At 41.3% G+C, this 22,399-nt stretch overlaps 1 protein-coding gene across 15 annotated transcripts in view; it reads left to right on the top strand.

Annotated features, from left to right (window-relative positions):
• Raskol (Ras GTPase-activating protein raskol) overlaps positions 1-22,399 on the top strand; it is a 255,691-nt gene that overhangs the window by 207,644 nt on the left and 25,648 nt on the right. The gene's annotated exons all lie outside the window — the stretch shown is intronic.

The following is a 22,399-nucleotide window of genomic DNA, read 5'->3' as shown; positions in this document are numbered from 1 at the left end:
GTCGCCGAAGTTTTATTACGCCGCGTCATTTTTGTGATCTGTCTCGAAGACACGCGCATACGAGTACCGTTTGTATTCTTTGTATCGCGATTTTTGTTCCTCGATTTCTCGTCTTCGTAATTTCATTGTCATTATGATACAACGTTACGTATATCGTGTTGCCGAAATGTCTGCCGATGCTCGATGCTCGATAAGTAATAAACGGCACACGAGTACGAGCGGATCGCGCGAGTCTTTGGTTAATTGTTGCAGTAAATCGAATCGTTTTGTCGATATTGTATGCACTGGAAAGATCCGTTGTTCGGGAAGTAAGTTTGATGCTCGAGACAAGGAAAGAAGGCTAAGGTAATTTGCTCTTTCTCAAGCAATTAGCGTCCTTTTCCCTTTTCGTTCCTTCGCCTAGTTACTTCATAGAAAGCACAGTTCCGCTTCTTCGTCCGTTGATTTGTAACTTTATCGTCGGTTTATCTGCTCAAAGTAATACCAAATACGTATGAAAACAGTTTGTCCAATGTGCAAATTCATAACAATCCGCGTGGTATAGAAGGGTGTTCGCCGTGGGAAAAGTATCGGTGAACGAGAGAGAAAGAAAGAAATATTGGAAGGTGGACGCGGGAAAGCATCGTAGCCTCGAGTGTCGATGATCTCAGCCTCCCACGTTTATCGTGTGGCGTCACGGTGACTTACTGCTTAGGCATTTGGAGAAGAAATTACCGTGACGAAGAACCCTAGTAAGAAAAGAGAAGGAGCCAACTATTGTCAGCATAGCTTAATTACGAAAGGCTCGAAGGTGAACTGGCTCGTGTCGCGGACATTGAATTAATTACAATTGTCAATGTAACCGGCGTTCTCTCAACAACTGGTTATACTAACGACGAGAGTCGTTGCATCTTGTATAGTTTCGGGCAAAGAGGGAGCTTTAAGTACAATCGTGATTATTCGTATATTTTTAAAGGAATTATAGTTTTGTGGGAACCTTTAACTTTATCGAAAAGCGATTCCGAGAGAGAGTCGTTTCTCTTACCGTTAAAAGTCTTTCGTTGCGCTGGAATGCGGATTAAAAAAAAAAAATCATTTAAGGAGGTAGAAGCGCGGTACTAGCTTAGATCTTCGATCGTACTATGCCGGATTTTGAACGTTATATGCGATTCAACGAGTATAGAGTATTAACCCTGCATAGGGAAGTAAGAGCCTGATAAGCGTGTCTTTCCTCGTGACGCGATTTCATCGACTTACGACCTACATTTCTTTCGTTCGTGGTTGTTCAAAACGATAGTAACGATAATCGTTAGGCTCTTCACCAACGAGCTTTCCAGTATTATCGCGTACCTTTCTTTCGTTTCTTGTTCAACGTAATCGTCTTTTAATACGCGCCGCGATTATTAACGAAACCGATGAGTACGTGTTAAATTACTATGCAAACAAGAAATGAATTGCGTAAGTGACATCGAATATTACTGCGTTTTGATTACACGGTTATAACATTAACAGCATAGATTACGGAAACGGTTAAGAAAACGTGTTGGAAAGATGTTGCTTTATTGCGCAAGGAATTCACGTGCATCCTACTTTTCTTACATCGTCACGTTTTATTTAGATTCGTTCAACACGAAGATTTATCGTCCTTCTAACCAGACGTGTATAACGTGCTTTACTTATCTTATTGATAAGCGGATGGGATTATCTACCAAACGAGAACTCATTCAATAAAGAATTTTTGCATCTTTTACCGAACGATCTAAAAAATTTTTCGATTTAAGTTCAGCTGTTAGTTCAACGAATTGGCTTACGTGCTATTGGTTCGAAAACTCGATACGAACGTTTCACGAATCGAAACTATATACCACTTGTAATATCGATACTGAAAATTCTATCGTTCAACGTCAAAATGAACATTTCATTGGTTAATCGTGAATTTTACAAAAAACATTTCATTAAAATACAAGGAAGATCTATTAACAGTAAATATAAACGATATAAACGTACAAAACGTCAACGTATCTTTTATTATTTTATGTACTAAATCGTTTTGGTTTGTTAATTTTATAGATCGCATGAACGATTGGCACGCTTTTAAGTACGAAAAAGACGAATGTTCCAAATTGAAAGATCAGGCCTGTACCTACGATTTAACGCAAATACGATTACGCGCAGCTTGCACGAAAGAGAAAGTACGAAACGAAATGACAATTAATCGCCACGACGTTCAGCTGAACGACGTTATACCCTGTTGGAAATGTCACTTTACGATATCTATGCCACTACACGCGTGCACGTTGCAACCGAACGACGTTGACACGCGAATTTACCGGTGGTAGTGCATGCATGCGCTCACCGCTCGTGCAGCTGCGACACCTGCGAATTAACGACAGCCTCGCATCCATTAAAGAACACCGAGTTAATCGTTTACGGCGACCAACATCGCGATCGAAAGAAACGACGATTTTTCTTTTAATTCGATTTGTATTCCTCTATCGTTTCGAGCACGTTCCTTGGATCGCGACTATCGATACGTTTTATCTTCCATGAATATACACGCGAAGAAGATCGATTTGCCAGAGTCCGTTGAGCTAATTTCTTTGCAAGATGTTTAGGAAATGAACCGCTTTACATCCTCGCGCGCTATTCCACAATTCCTATATCGAAAATCACGCCTATATCCACGGACCTGTCACGTACGCTATTTGTCACTATCGACATCTGCATGTGCACGTGCAGCTGCACCTCCGCTCTATAGCGTGCCGAGAACGGCCAGTCGCATCTGCCTGGTCGCGCAGGGTCGCGTGCCCGGCTCCGCTCCAATTATCCTTAATTATTATCGTGATAATCGTTATTACCGAAGCGGAATGTCGATCGAGTGGGACGATAATACCGCGAAGACGAGTTCGGCGACGACCGCTCGACGTTTCCCCTTTTTTCTGTTCTCTTTGTTTGATCTCGCAGGCAAACCGTGAGCTCCGCTGATCCTCGGATAAGAGCGCGCACGCATCGGCGAAATCCGTATAAGCGTATTTCGCTATGTTGGAAACTTTTCCAGAACGGAGAACAAACGTGTATCGCTTTTGTTTTACGTATAAATGATTTGGTTACCTTATTAGCGTAAAAGATGGTACTTTATCAGTTAGGCTAGAGTTTAAATATTTTTTCACAGGTATATTTAATCTTTTGACTTTAGTTCAATTTTATCGGAGTACCTTGAAATACGGTTGAGTCGAATAGTACGCAACTATATATTAAGTTTGCGACAAGTTCAATTTGCCAAATTTATTCGATTTAAAGTAGGTCACGTTCAGCATGAACTCAACGATTATCGCATTAATTAATCGATTTAATTAACGTTCATTACCATCGTATCGTGCTAAATGAATATTCTATGAATGTTTAAGGAACACAATAGAATTAAGTATTCTCTTGAAAGAATCTATGTGCCTAGGATTGCATAAATAATATTTCATTGTGGACAATTTGCAACAAACCCGGAAATTGTTTAAACGCGAGATACTAGAGGCGGATGTTCATTGTTCGATCGGAAATGAAAAATGTCGGTCTGAGTCACGAGAGTGCGCGTCGCGTTGATTGTTTTCCCTTTATTATGCGAGGTGGATGCGAATGTATATTGAGAAGAAAGGTATTTACGTATTCACTTATCTTCGCTTTGCATACGTGGTTCTTGGTTTCTCTTTAGCGATTATTTTCATTCGTGAATATTATCTAAATAGACTATCGTCGATGTTTTATTTATTAACGCGAACTCGCGTCGATATAGGAAGAGTATGATGTATCAAGACGACGAAATCGTTGGCATCTATAGCAACGGTTAACCTCGGTCCGTGGGTTTTCGTGCAAGGGTCCCGATCGTTACAAAAAACAAAACGCTTGGTTCCCTTGAAAAGCGGTTCGCGAATTAAATTTATCGCGAACCGTGAACGATCGTTTAACTCCTTCGACGCGGTACCATGCGATGGAACAACGAGCACGCTTCTAGCGGACGATAATTCGCGATTAAAGGTGACCTCACACGGGCCATCGCGCTGCCTTGCCCGAGAATATGAATCCACACCGATGATGACCCACTTCCGGGGGCAGAAATTTATATCGCGAATCGTTGCTGCTCGTCGCTCTAATTAATCGTTATTTATTAAGCCATCGAATTTCCAGTGTAATAATAAAAATGTTAATATATAGTTTATACGATTAACGTTAATGTTCTTGTTAGAGTAGTTTGGTCGAAAATTAGAAGGTTTATGTATGAAATTTTTCTTTTTACAGAGGACCGATCGTTTTACAAATTTACTGGATACCCGTGCTAATTCGCTACAGTTTGACAAATCGTATTTGCGAAAGTCGTTGCTTCATACACGTGCGAAAACTTTAGTACAATCCTAAATTCTAAATTCTGCTCCACCCAAAGTTCTTCTCCCTCGTACCGTTCTATTTGCTCTCACGAAGATTCCTTGGAAAATTTCTCTCGCTCTCAAGAGAGAGAGAGAGAGAGAGAGAGAGAACATATTCTCGGATATTGTCAGCGTTTTAATTGTTGCCAACGTTTCGATCGTAGTCGCGACAGAAGCGCGAAAAAACGCTACCGAAAATATTATCGATGCGAACCCAATCTATTTTGGCGACTCGATCTCGAGCTTAATGAGTCGAATCGCAGCGAACGCTGAAAATGTGCAATCGCGTCGTTCGCGCTTGAGAGCTCTCGGTCCTTTCGTCCGGTTCGTGGATACAGAACGTGAGTGGGTCCTCGCTTTTCACAAAGGGCCTCGAGCGAGAAAAGGTCGAAGGGAAGCGAGAGTCCTCGAAACGAGCCTGGTAATCGGAAATGCACGCTACGTAGCTCGAGTGTCGGCTGCCTTATGCCGCGTTTCAATTGCGCTTTGTGCCCATCGTGATGAAAACTGCCTTTACATAATACCCATCGTCTTAGCGCGCTTTTGATCCATGCGTTGGGAAAAAGCACGTTGGTTTTGTCTCTGTCATCTGGGTAAAAACAAAAATTATATTTTCAAGAGTATACGATAAAAGCTACCTGTAATTATCGTAATTTGATTATAGTCGTAGCTGACGCGTTATGGGCTCTAATGTCCTAGTATTTCTCGCGTTAGAGAACCAAACGATCCTGTGGATGGCTCGAAGCTCCACTTACGACGCGGATCGCATCAACGTATCGTGAAATTGACACGCATCGACGTGGTAACAGGAAGTTATTTCTAATATCGATCGGTTGATTACACCTAATTACTTTTTCGCTCGATGTTGGAATAGGTAATTGTTAAAGAAAATCGATGGATCGTCGATAAAATGATTTTTCCTCTTATAATTGACAATTTTAGAAAACTTGTTACGTTAATCCCTTATATAACGTTTTTCTTCGTTTTACATAAACTCACGGTCTGAGGATACCGAGAATTTCTCCATACACGGCTCCTCTGCATAGTAAAGCACTCGATTTCGTAATAGCAGCGCTGTAATAATAACAGAAACGATAAAAAGGAATAATAGAAACGACATAAAGCTGGAAATTATTACCCATTGTAGTGCATAAAAATTTCTACCTTGATGTTCCGATGTTCCGATTTCTACCGATGTTCAATAACGAAGTTTCCTGTGTACGTACATACGTGCTTAGGTATGTACAATGCTTAGTAAACGATGATATAAATCATCGATGGAACACACAGCTTGAATAAAATATCGCGTTACAGTGACGTGGCACGAAATGCGTTAAGGAGTTAACGAGTAATATGTTGATATAAGAACATATGGTTTACGCTTATTCGGGTAGCACGGCCATAGAAGCAGAACCTTAGTAGCGATACGCAGATTTATATTTTCATTTATACGCTCTTGGAAGTTAATTTAAATGAAAGATTTTAGATATCAAAAGTAGCACGTCTACTAGTTACTAAGTTGCGGTCGTTACTTCATTTTTGTTGTTATTACTTCCGGGTAATTTCGCTTCTCCAAAGGCGAATAATTTCATCTCTTTTTTTGCGAAGGTAAATTAATGCAGCAGGTTTTCCTTTCAATTCTAGACTTGGATAATTTTACGCGTGTTCTCTCTCTCTCTCTCTCTCTCTCTTCCCCTCTTTCATTTACGAAGCAAACTACGATACTACGATACCTATTATTGAATTTGTCCTAACAACATCCTTTCTTCGCGCCTTCCTCTCTTCCGTATCGGTAAATATTCAGATAAAAAATGTGCAAGTATTACAAGGTAATATTCGCCCTTTGAAATATAAAATCGCAATAAATTATAACACAGACGTTCGATAAACTAGTTTCATCTTTAAACGCTATCGTGTAACGTCATCTTCCATAAGAAGCGTTGTAACAACAATAATTTATTTCGCTGTAGTCTAACCGGTTCTGTTCACCTTTGTTCTCCCAATTGACTAATCGTTCTTTCAAGATTTTATCATTTTTTATCGATTCAATTAGCGAAAAGGGAGCAAAGTTGCTAGAAGATCCGTCGCTCGTTGAGTTAGGTACATGGAGAAAGAATTTTTGGAAAAACGGGTCGGAAACGAGGGTCTCGTGTCGTTTTCAAGTAGATCGGCTGACGGATTTCCAAAACGAAGAATCGGTTTCTTCTTTTTAGCGTTCGCGTTGTTGAAAGATATTACGTTACGTGACTAAATTTTGATAGATGACTTACGCAACCATAAATGCATTGCAATTATTTTCTGTTTGGTTTAGCTGACAGATTTTCTTCCAGTATTTGGTTAAACGTATGGATCTCTTTATGAAACAATGTAATGCAACAGGCGCTGTCGAACGTACGCGTATAACGAGACGCGTATATGCTTGATTGGACATGATTCGTGGCGTAATCGAAAATAAGTCGACTTTCTATGCAAAGACGAACAACGAATGTAGAACAAAACTGGTTTACGCGTACAAGGCTCGTACATTTCCAAAACTGTGGATCGATTTATTGTTAGACGCGTAACGCTGCTTCCTCTTTAACCTGTGTTATTTACATAACGAATGACCTATTTTAGAACTTAATACAGCTCGACTGTGTTGCAACGGCATATAAAATTACCATATAGAATAATTCAGACGAGAGGAATACGTTGAATTAAATTCACGAGCTCGGGCAGAAACAACTTTATCGATACTGCTTTGGAGTAAGACCGCTTTCGAAGAACGCGATGGAAGTTGAAACGTAAAAATCCAAACTATAAAAAAAAGCAAGATAGTAAAATTGTTGCAACCGTAAGAACGCGAAATAAATAAGCAAGCAGCGAAATGACAAAATAAAACGTTATTACGTAAAAGACAAGGAAATCAATCGCAAAGGCTACAATTTATCGCATTGCGCAGACATCCTTCGATCGACTACCCGATGCAATCGAATATGAGAACGCTTGGAGGAAACTGAAAGAACAAAATTATCGTAATGACCGTTCTTTTACGATACGATATTCTATACCGGCCTGTCTACCGAACTTGCGATGCCTATCGAAACTTTCACTGAACGCTAACAGTGAAAGAGGAAAAAGAGGACGTAAGAGAGCACCTGTACGATTAACGATAAAAGCACGAGATCTCTCGCAAGGTAACCTTGAGAATCGTAATAAGAAAATGAGAGAAGAAAAACGCGACGGTATAAGGAAAAGGAAGGAGGAGAGGAGAAACTCGACCGCGGTGCTGACACGTTTCAGAGGCCTGGTCGCGGGACCTACATCGCGAGATAAAGCCTGTTTACCTGGAAGGGAATAATTATTATTCGAGGGGAACCAGTTCCGCGAGTATACGGCAGGAGCGTGGCTGCATCGTCTGCCGTGAAGTCGGCGTAAAATATCGTCGGATCGTGTTCCCCAGGGAGCACGGTTCGTTTCTGGCTACAAGGCCGGCTTTCGATTCAATTAGAGGTGTGCTACGGCTGCGATACGTTCGGACGCTTCCTTGTTCGTAGCTTTTTCACGCTTGTTCGCGCTTGTTCAACAGCACTTGTATATAATTTTTCCTGGATAACGTAATGGAGGTAGTAGGACGGAAAAATAGAGAAAATAGACGGATAGAGGGAATACAAACTATTCCTACGTTTGACGCAACGATAACGTTCTACCATTTATTGTGGGTACTTTGTTATTTTGTGCATCTTTTTAATGCTATTCGAATGGTATGCATAGAAGACTTATATAATATTTATCGAGGAACGTGAATATTTCGCGAAAAATTAGGTCGATACAGAGCGAAATATAGCCGTTCTGCAAAATTTGAAATTAGGGTAATATCTCGTTGCAGCTGTCTGAATTAACATTATTAGCGAAAGTTTACAAGTGAGAAATTAAAGATCACCATTTTGAAGTCAGAAATTACAAAGTTGTAATTAAATATTGCAAATTAATACACGTACGTTTGAGAGTCGAGTTATATTTAGAAAGGCGTTTCTAAAAGCGACTACAGAACAAGATCGTACTTAATTGCAATTAAGCAAATCAACGAGTGTACTATCGATGTTGCGGATTTGAATTTTAATCGATCAATTAGTATTCATCAGCAAGCCGGAAGTAAAAGAGTTAAAATCTTTCTGTATTAATCGAGACTCGATGATAGAGCGCTCCGAAGATACGTCCATGAATTCGCGTATTGCTAATTATTTAATCCCCTATTATTCTTCCTCTCAAGCGCGTAAGATATAAGCGTATCGTTTTTCACAGATTAACCGATGACTATTCTATTTAGATTTTACAGCAATTTTATTACCTGCGTTTCACTCTCATAGTTCTATCGTTATAGTAATTAAAAATATCAGGTATTCTGTAATTTACAGGATCCATATCGTTAAATCTAGAACTGCGTTCGTGCTATCTGACAAAACAGAAGTAATACGTAACAATTAGCTGAGATTTAGGATTATCTACGGACACCGTCCCCTGCGGTACATGTAAATAGGCAAATCATACGACAAGAGCCTATACTAGCGAACACGGAAAAAGAACAGAGAGAAATAAGAAGCCCTTGAATGAAGGTTTTGCGCGGACCGGGCAAGACGGTCGTTGCAGTAACGTAACGCTTACTTACGTTAGTCTCGATCCCACGCTCTTTGCATAACATGACTGACCTACCGTATCGTCGATACTTACCAACCGACTGACTGTGCGATCTAACGGGCGGCTTGTTGCACGTGAACCGGCCTCGAGGAAATTCGCGTACATGTCGCGGAAAAGACCACGACACCACGCGCCGATCGACCTTTCCGCGATATATAATCGATAAACGCGCTTTCCTCGTTGATTTCGAAGTTTCGCGAAGCTGACCCATCGACACTGTATTCGTTTCCTTGGCATTGGTGTCGGAAAACGGTATTTGATTTTCTGAAACGAGGCAATTAAAGATAGTATCGCTAGCTTGTAACGTACGATCGTTAAGTCGTTTAACGTGTTTGATAATACGCAACGCGAACGTTGTCAGCGAACCTTGAAGAATCGTTTAAAGAGATAGCAAATGGAACGCGCTTGAACCGGTAAAAGGTTGTTTTAGGATGACGGTGAAAAAAACAATAATTTCTGTCGTACGAACAGAGTCCGGCATAACGTAACACATTTTATTTATTCGTGTTTTTTCCAACTTTTTTCCGATACATACGTCAAATCCGTGCGTCATTTTTCTCAAATAGATCTCATTCGAGCAACAGCGAACGTTCTGTGTTACTCGTAACGTTCGTGTTCTATTTTGAGTTTCGATCATTCGATTTATCCATTAAAAGTTTACGAATTAGTACGCCACGGATGAAAAGCATCCCGTTGTTAGAAACGACTCGTTATACCTAACAAGATGTAGGATAAAATTCTTCCCTTTAATTCTCCTTTGCTATGGCGGATCGGCGTTTTCTTCGCGAACTCGCCACAACATAACGCTCTCATGAGAGGCGTATTACCGTCAAGTTCACGGAATCATCGATGCAGATGCGTGGTTTCGATAAACAGCAGCCACCGAAAGCCGTTTTGCATCGGGCCTTAAAAGAAACACGACGCGACGTTGTAACCTTCTCCGCGGGGCGCATCCTTCGATATAAACGGAACTGAAGAAACAGAGGAGGATAAGGCGCGACCAAGTTGTTGAACAGGAAGTCGCTTTTGCAACGTGCAAGGACAACGCGTGTGTGCGCTCGTTGTTAAGAAAGAGACGCATATTTTAAGACGCGCTTCTCCTTCCCTTTGCCACATATGCCACTTTTTCTTCCCTGTAAAAACTCGTTTCCGTTGAGCCGATACTCGTAATTTTTTAAACATTTTAACGATTTTTACGACTATGTGACTCTTTCAAACTCTATTAACGCGCGTAATACATACGGGCAATTCGGTTATAGATTTTTAATTGTTCACATTCATGGTTTTTGGCTGGAGGAAAAGTAATTCCAAGTACAGTTCGTTGTTAGAGTTCTGTGACGTCAGGAATCGTTAACCCTTCGCGATTGGACGAGAAAGAATATTCAACGGACAAAAATTTCGTCTCATAAATATCTCAACTTTCCACGCTTTGCAAAAATATCGAAAGAAAAAATAAATTGCGTCGACGAACGAGTGTCTTTGCACGCAGCTTTAAACCGACTAAACGTCGAAGTGGAAAAAAAGACATCTGCAGCAATTAACTCGTATAATTACCAATTTAAGGTACCAATAAAATTTTCGCCAATGAACGATTAGCGAAACAATGGAATTCATAAATAAAAGTTAGCGATACAAGCTGCGTAGCCTAATGGACTTATATTTATACTCTAAATACGTACCAGGTATGAAAAGGTCCTTCTAGTTGAACGGGCATAGATGTTTCACGGGTGTTCGGATGTAATCCATATTCGCCCCATGGAGAATGTACGATCGACCGTTATTAATGCTGTTAGTATTTCACGGCCGAACTACGGCCCGAACGTCCCATTTGAAATTGGTCCGTGACTTTCCCACGTGCCTTTTATCGCTCATAGGGATTGCGCTTGACAAAAAATTGCTAATCTCTGCAGGTGTTTGATCTCTTCGTAAGGAGTCAGTTGAACTTCTGCTTTTTATACGTATCTCCTAGCGACGATGATCACGTAATGAAGTTTCTTTGAACGTTTGATAGAGTTGCTTTTTCTTTATCGAATAATCCAAACTGAATTAAGTTACTGTTTGACGATCGAATTACGTAGAATTAGGGCTTAACTTATTCGATTTTTTAGAAATCAAAAAAAAAAAAAAAAAAAGAAAGAGAAAGGAATATGTTTCAAACTGTCTGGTTTGAAGAAAAATTCTTATTCAGAGATCACGGTCGTTGGTCGCGTGAAATTTGTTTTTAAGTATGATCCCCGAGTTGAAACAATAGCGGTTAATGGATTAATTAACACGATGATTCGAAGGAAGCAACGAAACTTGAATTAATTTTTACGCTTGAAATTTACGAGTAGTCGCGAAGCAAGAACGTAATAAGCGTGAGAATTTAGTTGTTACATTATAGCTGGACGTATCTCTTTCCGAAGGCTATGTCCTGCATCGTCTGACGCCATCGTTTTGATGATGTATCATCTGCATAAAGCGCACCGTGCGAAATCGGATCTGTCCGATTTGACGCGGTCATTAATCGACGGTAATAATTTATCCGTGACAGATCCGTCAAAACGACGAACGAAAAAGGGAACACGAGGGAAAGCGTGACCAGGGATTAAATTCGCGACTGCCTCCGATGAGAAATTAGCATGTACCTATTTATTTTATTCGAACTGTTTATTTATTTGATGGGTTTGGCCCGTTTCAAAATGTTTCGAAAAGATTTGAATATTAAACGTCGTTTATAAATGCGTATTCATTTCGACGTATCGCGGATCGAATTTCCATACCTTCTTCAAGCTCTTTATTCGACACGTGGCAAATTTTTCATCGCGATGAAAATTATTTCGCCGCTTTCACGATCGAACCAGAAACCGTTGACTGGCGCGGCGTAAAAAGGATGGCTCTATTAAAATAGAAATGACCGAAGGGAGATCTTGTTAGGCGGAAGAGATTCACCGAGGAGCGAAAGGCAGGAACATCTGGTCGTTCGCTACGGTCCACCTCTGTGTCATCGTCGCTTTGAAAATCCGCCTTTGCTCGTTTGTATACCATTCACGCCTTTCTCGTATTCGTTGTGCGCGTACCGCATTGGATTTTATAGATTACAGATTATAAATGCTGGTAAAGAAACTCGAATCACGTGTACGGCGTTTTTAACGTGTTCGTTTCTTTTCTTGGCAACAGCGTTACGCGTGACGGTGGCTGATTTGGTTGTTGGAACAATAGAACAGATGACGAATAAGGGTTGAATGGAGAGAGCCGTTATTAATAGTAATTCCGTGCTTATAAAGTGGGAAAAGAACGACGGCAGAATTTTTAATGGAATTTTGAGATTAGTTCGAGATGTAAGTTCGATAGAAATATAAAGATTAATAAATCCATAAAACGTTTGTCTCGCTGTGATTTCCCTATTTATAAATTCTGCCGAAAAGAATTCTATCGCAGAATCGGAATACCGTCGTTAGCTTTCGACGATTTACCACGCTATATTCGATGAAACTTTCATCCGTTCGACATTACGGTTGATCGTCGTCCCGGATCAACAGATACGATGCAAATTAATAACCTAACCGTGACTTCACGCTTCCATTCATGAATTTTAATCGTTGCGCAGATTGCATTCGAAACTCGGGATTTTGTTTGACGTTCCTTTGACAAATTACCGTCCCTTTCTTCTGCATATGTTCGATACATAATACCATCGATGTATCCAGGGGAAAGCGGTTTCCAATGGCTACGATTTGTCGTAAATGGGGTTTCTGAATTTATCGTTTTCGTGAATTCATAGCGCAATAAACTGGTTCACGCCTTATTCTAACACACGAAACACGCTTGTTTGAAGATGAACGCTCAATTGGTCGAAAACTCGAGAAAATATCAACCAAGACGAATCGATGTTTCTTTCGGTGAGCGCGATAAAATTTATTTTTTCGATGAGCGAAGAGATGAAATCGTCTTTTTCCTTTTTAAAAATTTATAGAGTTATCTTATACGGAGTTATAATATAACTTGCTCGCTATTTTCATTGAAAATATTTCCAAAATTTCTATAAAATATTTTGCTATTTAATCTTCGGAATTTTCCATTCCACTCGTATCCAACGGAGTTGCACGATTTATCGAATATCGATACATCAAGCTACGAAGAAACTACCGCTGCTGCGATATGTCCGATGACGACTGTGAACCTGGCGCTGAGGAAGCGGGCGCTTATGTCCACCGGGAACAATGCAGAGCAGCATCGTACGCAAGCGTGTGTTCACGTATATATCCGACGTAAATCGTGTTTGGTCATCCTTGGTCCATAAATAATTCCAGCCAGGGGACAATAGGTCGAACAGCTGAAAACGGCCTAAAAAGCAGCCCCGAGGCGGTTCTCGCGCGTTGCCGCGCCGGTGACACGACAGACCGAACAAGTACTCGCGTGATGGCTTTCCGATAGAGTCTGCGCTGACGCGTGCAGAAAGATCGACGATGCAGCCTGTACGTGTGCAGGGTGTCGCTTGTAAATATAACCGATGCGAAAAGTCGAGAGGACGAATACAAAGAAGGGGGAGTGATGAAATTTGCAACCTCGTAGCGGGACGCCAGACTTTGGACGTCAAAGTATCGGACTATGAGCAGCGACTGATTCGATCTTCTTGCAGTGATTTAATTAAACAATTCTAGTTGCGGTAAATTTGGTGTATTCAAGACGTTTTACGTATACCTAAAGATTAATCGGTGTAATTGATTCCTAGGTTCTCAATTAAAAGTGTTAGCTGAAATGAAATTTTAAGATTTCGATGACACTAAAGCTAACTATTCTAAAGTGGAAGATTCGATACACTCAAAAACCATTTGTTATTTCGTTTTGACAGCTTTTGAACGAAAAATGTTCGATCCAGTAAATCTGATGTCTTTTGCGTGCCGGCGCTGATCGATTTCATCGTCGCTTTATGAATTTTTATCGTTAACGAAGAATTTCTAATTACATTAAATCGATACTCTCTTGCGCTAACATTGTATTTATAATTTAAAATTTATAATAAGACCGTATAGTACAATATATTTAAAACATTTTACGATCATTTATTTAAAAACAGCATTTCTATATTTGATATAGAAACGATGTTTTTTCGTCCAGTCGCGGGGAGACTCGATCGCGTTGTAGCGCGTCAACGGGAGTCGTAAATTCCCGTTACGATTATAATAATCGACACCACGAACAGGTCGATCCCCTTATTTCTTGTGGGATAATAGGGGTGTTTGTTTTGTAATAAAACTGTAGTCCACGGTTCTATAATATATATATTTACAATAACTTACAACACTTGTTTTCGCGTAGACTGTATCGACGACGATATCCTGTTATTGGATCAGGAGTCGATCGACTTCGTCGTGACGGAAAGTACAGTAGTTGACTACTCGAATGTTAAAGAATAGAACGGTATTTGCCTCTCTTTGATATGTTGAAGAACAATATTTGATTTGACTACCCGAAGATTGGTAGAACAGTTTTCTTGAGTTAACTCGAATACCCGACGATTCGAAGATCGATAGTTGACTCGACTGCCCGAAGATTGGAGGAACGGTAGAAGACCCGTCTCGTGCTATTAAGGAGGAAAGCTCGGTGTGGGTATGCCCTTTTGAACAAAGAACGCGGATTCGTTGTTGACACTTTTCGGTAGAATTTTTCGATGCCCATTGGTTATAGCCAATGTTAATAAATAAAATACGAGGAGAAAGTGTCCTGCAGATGTGGCTCGTGGGTGTCCTTGTTCGTGGGAAAAACTTGCTATTTCGCTGGACAAACGTTCGCTTTCTCCGTGATTAGTAAGAGCGTGCAATAGACCTAAGGAATGTTTTAAGGACCATCCATAAACCGAAAATACTTATATAAATAGAGATTAAAGTAAAAAGATTCGGTTTATCGGGGGTCAGTGTAACGAGGTGTAGGCCTTGGCGGCCAGACCGTGAGGGACGTCGCACGGACCATCTCGCGCGACGTAACAAATAGCTTCTGTATAAAAGTTAATCGTTAGCATAGGTAATGAAATTGCGATCACCGTTCGAAACGCTGTTCTCGACGTCCGACTACCTTTTGTCAAGCATCGCAACAAAGTGGCAACAAACCGTACCGAAAATTGTTCTTTGATTTAACCGTGAACGCATATTTCGTCGAACACATCGTCGCAACATTGTTAAGATTTAATAAGATTTCACGGTGGACAGCATTAAACGCTTGGAACCCCATAAAAGGAGGATCGAGTGCACGTTTCGTCGATCGTTGGTAATGAGCGTAGACTTTGCGAGCAGGATAGTCACTATATGATAAAGCGATAAATTAAACGTACCAACCCCATACGTCTCGTCCTGTCCTTTTTTCAACGCGTTAACAGTCATTGTGGGGTTAATGGCGTATGAATCCCATGAATCGTAGCCCCGGTTAGCAGTCGATTTCAATAGAAACTAGTCCAGTCGGTGGGCTGTCATCGTTGTTCTTTTTACCGACTGCGCGTATCGGATCGAACGGCGAACCGGTGCGGCGCGGCGCGTCTTTTCGACATGATATTCTATCAGGTGCGGTTATCGTTTTAATCGATAATAGTCTACGCTTCCGTTTTTTTTTTTTTTTTTTTTTTTTCATTAAGCAAAAACGAGTGTAACTCGTTCGCGGCCTTGTTCTCGGATCAAAAGACGAAGTAATTAATTCTCCGTAGCAACGTCCCGGCATGAATAACGGTAATCGGTGAAAGAATGCAGACAGAAAACTGAAAGCCAACATGTCGTTTCTATGTTGTTTTGGCGTCAGAGCAAGTTCTTCGATCGTGAAAGATAACGAGTCACGTTGTTACATGCGTTCAAACGACAAATTGCGTTTCGTATGGTCGACGATGTACGTAGGTACTTGAAACGCTTGAAAATTTTGTCTATAACATTCGTAATTAAAAGTGAAGCAAATACTTAAAAAAGTATATGTGCGTAACAAATTTGAAAGGTTGTACGCGAAACCGTTTTCGAAGGCGATTCGCGACACACTCGATCGACGGAGAAACAGGAAAATGGAAATTCGTTAACAAATTTTCTTCCTTCTGTTATCTTTTTTAGTTCGCCCTAACATCGTATATTTCGAACTAACGAAGCTACTCGTACGAACTTGAGTATAAAATTTATATTCGTCGTCTCATTCGTCTCGAATAATATATACTTTTCAGAATGAAACGTTCGAACGAAATACTTCGTTTTAAATTCACTTAACTGAAACTTAAAGTAACCCTTGAATAATATCCCGAGTGATATAAGTTTCTGAGAACTTCGCGCAAGTCAGACCTTTATTTCGGAATTTCCTCGTTTCATTAATCTTCCAAACCACAGAGTTTGCGGGGAATAGCGTAAAATTTCCTTGAATCTCGTCGAGGTGATCTATTTAAAAGAAATTCTGCGGGCGACTAAAGCGTTTCTCCTCTGGTGCATTGTCCCTTGAAGAACTCCCTTGTCTAATGGAGACACAGGAAGCAAGAGAGACAGATAGATTCTTGGACGTCCGCCAAACGTTCCGCGGAATGTGGAAGGAAAACCTTGCCGGGGGATTTTGGGATTCCGCGAACCGAGTTTAGCGCGTTTCGAATAATTTCCAGCTGACGGCAGCTGGAAGAGGAGATGAGTTGGTTATATATAATACCGAACGAAGTTTTTCGCTCCTTTTATCTATCATCGGTATTCATCTTCGTCTTTAAAATTTCTTTGCAATACGACATTGGGATTTCGTTTAATTCGAATAAACGTTAACTGATAATTGGAATTCGGATGAATTTGAAAACAACACGCGTCTATATTTAGAAAGAAAGTAACTTTTATCCGTCCTCTATCTCCGTCAAACTATTATGTAGAGAATTTCATTACGAGTTTTCAAAGTGTCGCGAATACGCGTAATGTAGGTTTCTCTAGATCCTTCAAACAGTTTAACTCGATTCGAAATTTATTTCAAAATAGATTTACACGTCCCGAAAGAAAGCAAATTCCTTTTTAATTTCTAGAAGAGGACGCGGTATTCGAACATAATTCGCGAGAGAAAGCATTCGCACAACGAAAGGAGCGATATTTCGATATACCAGATATCCTAGGATTTCAACGACGAGACTGTGTCTACGGAGGCAGAAATCGCGGGAATATCTCGAGTATCGTATAATCGCGAGTCCGCGCTTATCGAACGGTATCGAGCGAAACAGATCGGTAGATTCGAGGTCCGATCGCGGATGAGTGCAGATTCAATAGCGAGGTTTTAAAGGTCCGCCGTTATCAGCACGGGCAATCGTGGTTCTAACACCCGGCAACCACTTATCTCGGCCATAGTTGGCTGTATAACAAAGTCGACCACACGAAGATGATGATGATAAAGCACCGATGCTGGGACCGCTCGTTAATTCGCGGCACGATATCACCGAAATTAGTCGAAACGTATCCAATCCATCGTCGCAAACGCGACGGTAGTAATCTCGGCGAAAGAAATATGACACGACGAAAGAATCAGAACTTTATGGATTTTGCATCGGAAGCTGAGACTAACGAGCGAATGAACGTGCGTCGAGGACAAAACGAAACGTTGTGACGAGGGAAGAGGAAAACAACTTTTAACGCTTCTAGCTCTACGTTCGGTCTATCGCGAAGCATCGGTAAATAACGAAAAGACTGGCAACTTTTTCTCTCGTTCTATTTTGTTGCGCGTGCAGCTTAAGGATAGTGCCGGGAGTGAACGCGAGGCTCGTAAATTCGCGACCGCTTCTTGTCACGGTCAGCCAGCGAGTTTTGCATCGCGATCTTATCAGAGTGTGCACGGATTGTACGGTATCGTCGATGTGGAAGCGTGTCTATGCATTGTGACGCGGTCGAGAGAGACCTGCTTTATCGGCCGAGACTAAACAACGTTGCCGTAAAAAATCTCGTCTCTCGTTGTACGATGGCTTTTATGGAAAATTGGAAATTTATAATGAAAATTATCTAACTCTAAGATAGATCTGATTAAAAATTATCCAAAATAGAAAAAGTCTAACCTCTTGTTCAGAGATTCAATTCCCAGTCGATCGCGATACGATTCAGCTAATCGTCCGTCGATTATAACGAAAGAAACCTTAATTGCAGATTCGTCGTACGCATGACGTCTGTAACGGTTTAATGGCACGTCGATTCTCGTAGAATTTGAATGCCTGGCATTCTGTCTCGTTGGGTGGTCCGTTGAATCGGATCGTTTATGAATGATTTAACGAGAGCTGCTGGGTCTCTCCAACCGAAAATCCAATCGGCATCGGTAGCCTCTAACGCGCCATTACGTCATACGACGGAATGCAAGAGGTCGACCTTGCGAACCACACAATCGTGCATTGTGAACCGTTGAATAGTCCGCGATTCTATCGCGAGGTTTCGAGCTCTTAGCGCAGTTGACGATCGCCGTTGGAAATTAAACTGATTCCCGACGGAAATCTTCGCTGTTTTACTTCCAATTGCTTGTCGCGTGTATTTACTCGCGCCTAATACTCGTAATTGTTGCACGTTTTGCGACTGAAGGAACATTGGAATGTTTGAAAGACGGTAACGTGAGTAACAAAAGACTCGAGTGGATTTACGCAGCCAACCTTGTTAGTTTTCGCCATTCTATGCAACTCCCCTTCTATAGTATTACCAATTGGAATAACGAAATAACGAAATAACGTAGTTTTGAAGTTTTAAACTTGAGATCTTCTTAACGTTCTTATGAAATATTTCATCGTCGCTGAATATACAGATATTCGTTGCGAGACCCAATTTTATTCGAGAATAAATTATTCTTTTTCTTTTTCGCGACACCATTTTCGAAAGGAATTTCTTTAGATTTCAGAGATAATAATCTATAGCGTATTTAATTATCCACCTTAGTAGAAACGAAGATCTAATCGCAACCATTAACAGCATTTCCAACCCTTATCGTCCATCAACTTGGCCCGCTGTGCTAATATATCGCTTTCCAAACGGAGAACTGCCAAACGAATCCGTGTAAATACATAGGATACAGTGCGCAACCCTTAACAATGACCAACTAGGTCGAAAAAGGTGACTCGTTTGAACGACTAACAATAAAATATATCAATTGGCCGGCAGCCGTTTCGGTTTCGTCAAAAATCTCCGATTGTTCCTGCGCCGAACCCGCCCCGTCAATAGAACGGAATGCCGACAATCGCACCCTTTCTCGGCCCATTATTTCATAGTCTGCGTTTGGAAACGCGATCGATCGATCCGCTGCATCGGTCGATGCAAGTGCGATCGAACACGGGAGGGTTTCGCGTGTCGGATCATTAATAATGGAAGGATTCGCGTCACGCGGTTCCGTCGTTAACGAAACGCTCGCGATTTCGAAACGTGGGGTGCGCGCCGTTTCTTTCGCTCTCCTTTCGTTTCAATTCCAATTGATCTTTGGCTGGTCGGGGCCAGCTTTGTGCACCGCCTCCGTTCGCCGTTGCTCCAGCCGCGGCACAAAAGATGCGTTTTCGCGCTGCACGGTGCCGCGTGCAGCTGCAACCCCAGCTCTCGTGCATCTATCGCGGGGGAAAAGGGTTCGCGAGAGAACCGGTGCCCTTTCTGTCGGCAATGGCCAATTAGCTATTCGCGACACAATGTGTTTTCGAGCTGTACGCGAGCTCGCTCGTTTGCTCTTTCCGACGAAACTTTTACGGACTTTGAATTACAGAATGTTGTATTCGCAATTTCGCTGTCTATACTTTGTCGAACGTTTTCGAAAGTATCGAAAATAACGAAAGCAAAGAAGCTCGTTACGATACCTAGCGAATATAAATTTACGTAACATTAATTTCTCTCGCGATTATCTTCCTTTTTAATCGCTGCTTCCACTTTACGTCTATATCGAACACAACGTCCGCGCAACTATTCCCTTCCGAGCCGCAAATTTTACCAGGAAACATTCCGCTCGTCTCTCGCGTTTCTTTTTCAAGAAATTGCCTCCCTTTTGTACGCCATTTCTTTGTCGAATACCATTGAATTTGTGTCACAGACACAGGTCGCTGGCAAAAGAAGCGTCCATTCGATCGACGACACGCGCGTCGTCTTTTTCCACTCGTGTTTCTTGGTAGACGACTGGTCGAAGGACCAGTTTCCTTCCCTCTTACAACTGGATTTTCAACGACACGGCCACCAGTGTTTTTTTTTTTTTTTTTTCACCGAAAGGTGTCACGCGATTTTCACAAAAGCGGACCAGCTGTCGCCTGTTTCGATCTTAATTAAATTCGAACGAAACGAAAAACTGCCTTGCTATACTCCTAATAGTCAGCCTCGCTTCCTGTATTTAGCCAGCATATCGTTAAGAGTTTTAGAACGGTAGGTTCTCCTTAAAATTGCTAGCATCTTCGGTTACCATTTTACGTATGGGTATTGTGTAGTGGTACGCATCCTCGAGAAAGTAACGATAAATTCCTGCTCTTCAAACGCTATATCCCTTTTTTCTATATCTGTTTTTGTCTTCCTTTGAACGTTGTTCGTCGTACAGATCGAGCAAAGCTTTTATCCGTATCGGGAAACATCCTGGTGGAAATTACGACGTGTCACAGGTTTACAACTCGATGAAACGGCGAAATTCGCGCTCAATCGTGGCGTAGAATCTGGCGGTTGCATTTTGCAATCAACATAATGGAGGAACGACGAAGTCGCGAGATACAAGATTATTAACGTCGCGGTTGCTTCGATCGTCAGACGGTAAATTAACTTGGGGATCGCTTAAAAAACCGTGATTGGCGAGAACACGCGATAAAAGTCGAAAATGCGGATTTAACGGATCGTAAACGCATCGGCTGTGTTTTATTTTATACGCTGATGTGTTGTACCGAAGGAAGAATCGAATGCCGGTCTATGCGGGCATTAAACGTCATTCGATATATGCTATTACGACCGATATATATGAAACGATGCTACGATGGAAGTCCTCTTTATCCTTCGTCCTTTATCCTTTGGCAAGTATAAACAAGCTTCCCGGTACGTCATTGGAAAAGAGGAATTATTAACGTCTTATTCGTGAAGATAACAACGTGTACCGATTATTTATGTCCGATAACTATGGGAATTATCGTCAAAATGTATATAGTATGCAAAATATATTAGATATATCTAACGATCGATTTACGTACCTGTTCTAATGTCGCAAATCAAATATCGAAACGTTGATCCGAACTTTAATATTTTTCATAGGAAAAGTCGAATGAGACGAACGAGACAAAACGCGATTAATTACGATCCGTTGGACGCGTGAACGGAAACAATTAACGATAAATGAAATTCAGCGAGCGGTAAACGGACCCCTGCTAACGGATCGTTAACTGCAAGAAACGCACGAATCTCGTTGTCCTGGGCCAGCAACGAATAAGAAAGGCCCTGTAACTGGAGACTCTTGAGCCACGAAGAGCGTTTAAATCGCTGACCATAAACAGAGAGAGAAAAGTCGGAGCACCGAAGGCTCTCGCGGGAACGTTAATTACAGGGCAGCGTTCGTTTCTTCTCTCCCTTGGTCGATTTCCGTTGACAGAAACGTGTGCGAGGAAGAGGGACGAAAGACGAATTATAGTACTCCAAGTACCGTTCGAGTTCACGCTGAGTAGTTAGTTGGAATTAAATGGAAAGAATCGTACCAAAGTATACAACGAGAGTTGGTAGAGTGACTTTTAAATTAATCACGTGGTAGAAAGTGGAACTCGGTTTGAAACGTTTAAACCTCGACGCTTATTGTTTGCTTCGTGGTTTAGAGTTGAACGCTCGCTCGCTCGCTCGCTCGAGTGGATTTAACGATGGATATGTGGCCGGTTACGAGACTATTTTAGGAATCGGAAGCGAATAGAGCGATTAATTGTAAATCGACGCTCTGAAACATGCTTTCGAGCGAAGTTTAATTTTCTCGATTTTTAATAAATAAAAAGCGAAACTCGTGGGTCAGATATTTGTAGGATCTATCGATCGATAGTATCGTACAATTATAGGTTAAATGGTTATCGTAAGCTTATCTCGTAGAAAATTGATAACGACGACAATCGTAAAGAAATAGTTATGATACTGTTTTCTAAACGAAAAATAGATCGTTCCAAACATTTCCGACATTTTCGTAAACTCATTCAGAATTCTTTATCGTTTTTATCTCACGCGTTTGATCGCCAACTATTTTTACAGACGGTACGACAAGCGATAAGAACAGGTATTACGTCGCAAGCACTCGCTGGCAACGATCGATTCCATCGTTCGCGAATTCCTAGACAGAACGCGGTACTTGGTGCACACAGCGCTTCGGTCATTGTAAGCGTTTCCATCGCGTTTTCGATGGAACGCCACCATTATAGGGATCCCGTG

The sequence above is a fragment of the Bombus fervidus genome, chromosome 3 (assembly GCF_041682495.2).
Source record: "Bombus fervidus isolate BK054 chromosome 3, iyBomFerv1, whole genome shotgun sequence".
Taxonomy (NCBI): Eukaryota; Metazoa; Arthropoda; class Insecta; order Hymenoptera; family Apidae; genus Bombus; species Bombus fervidus.
Note: the sequence above shows the minus strand (reverse complement) of the source record. Positions and strands in the feature narration are given on the sequence as shown.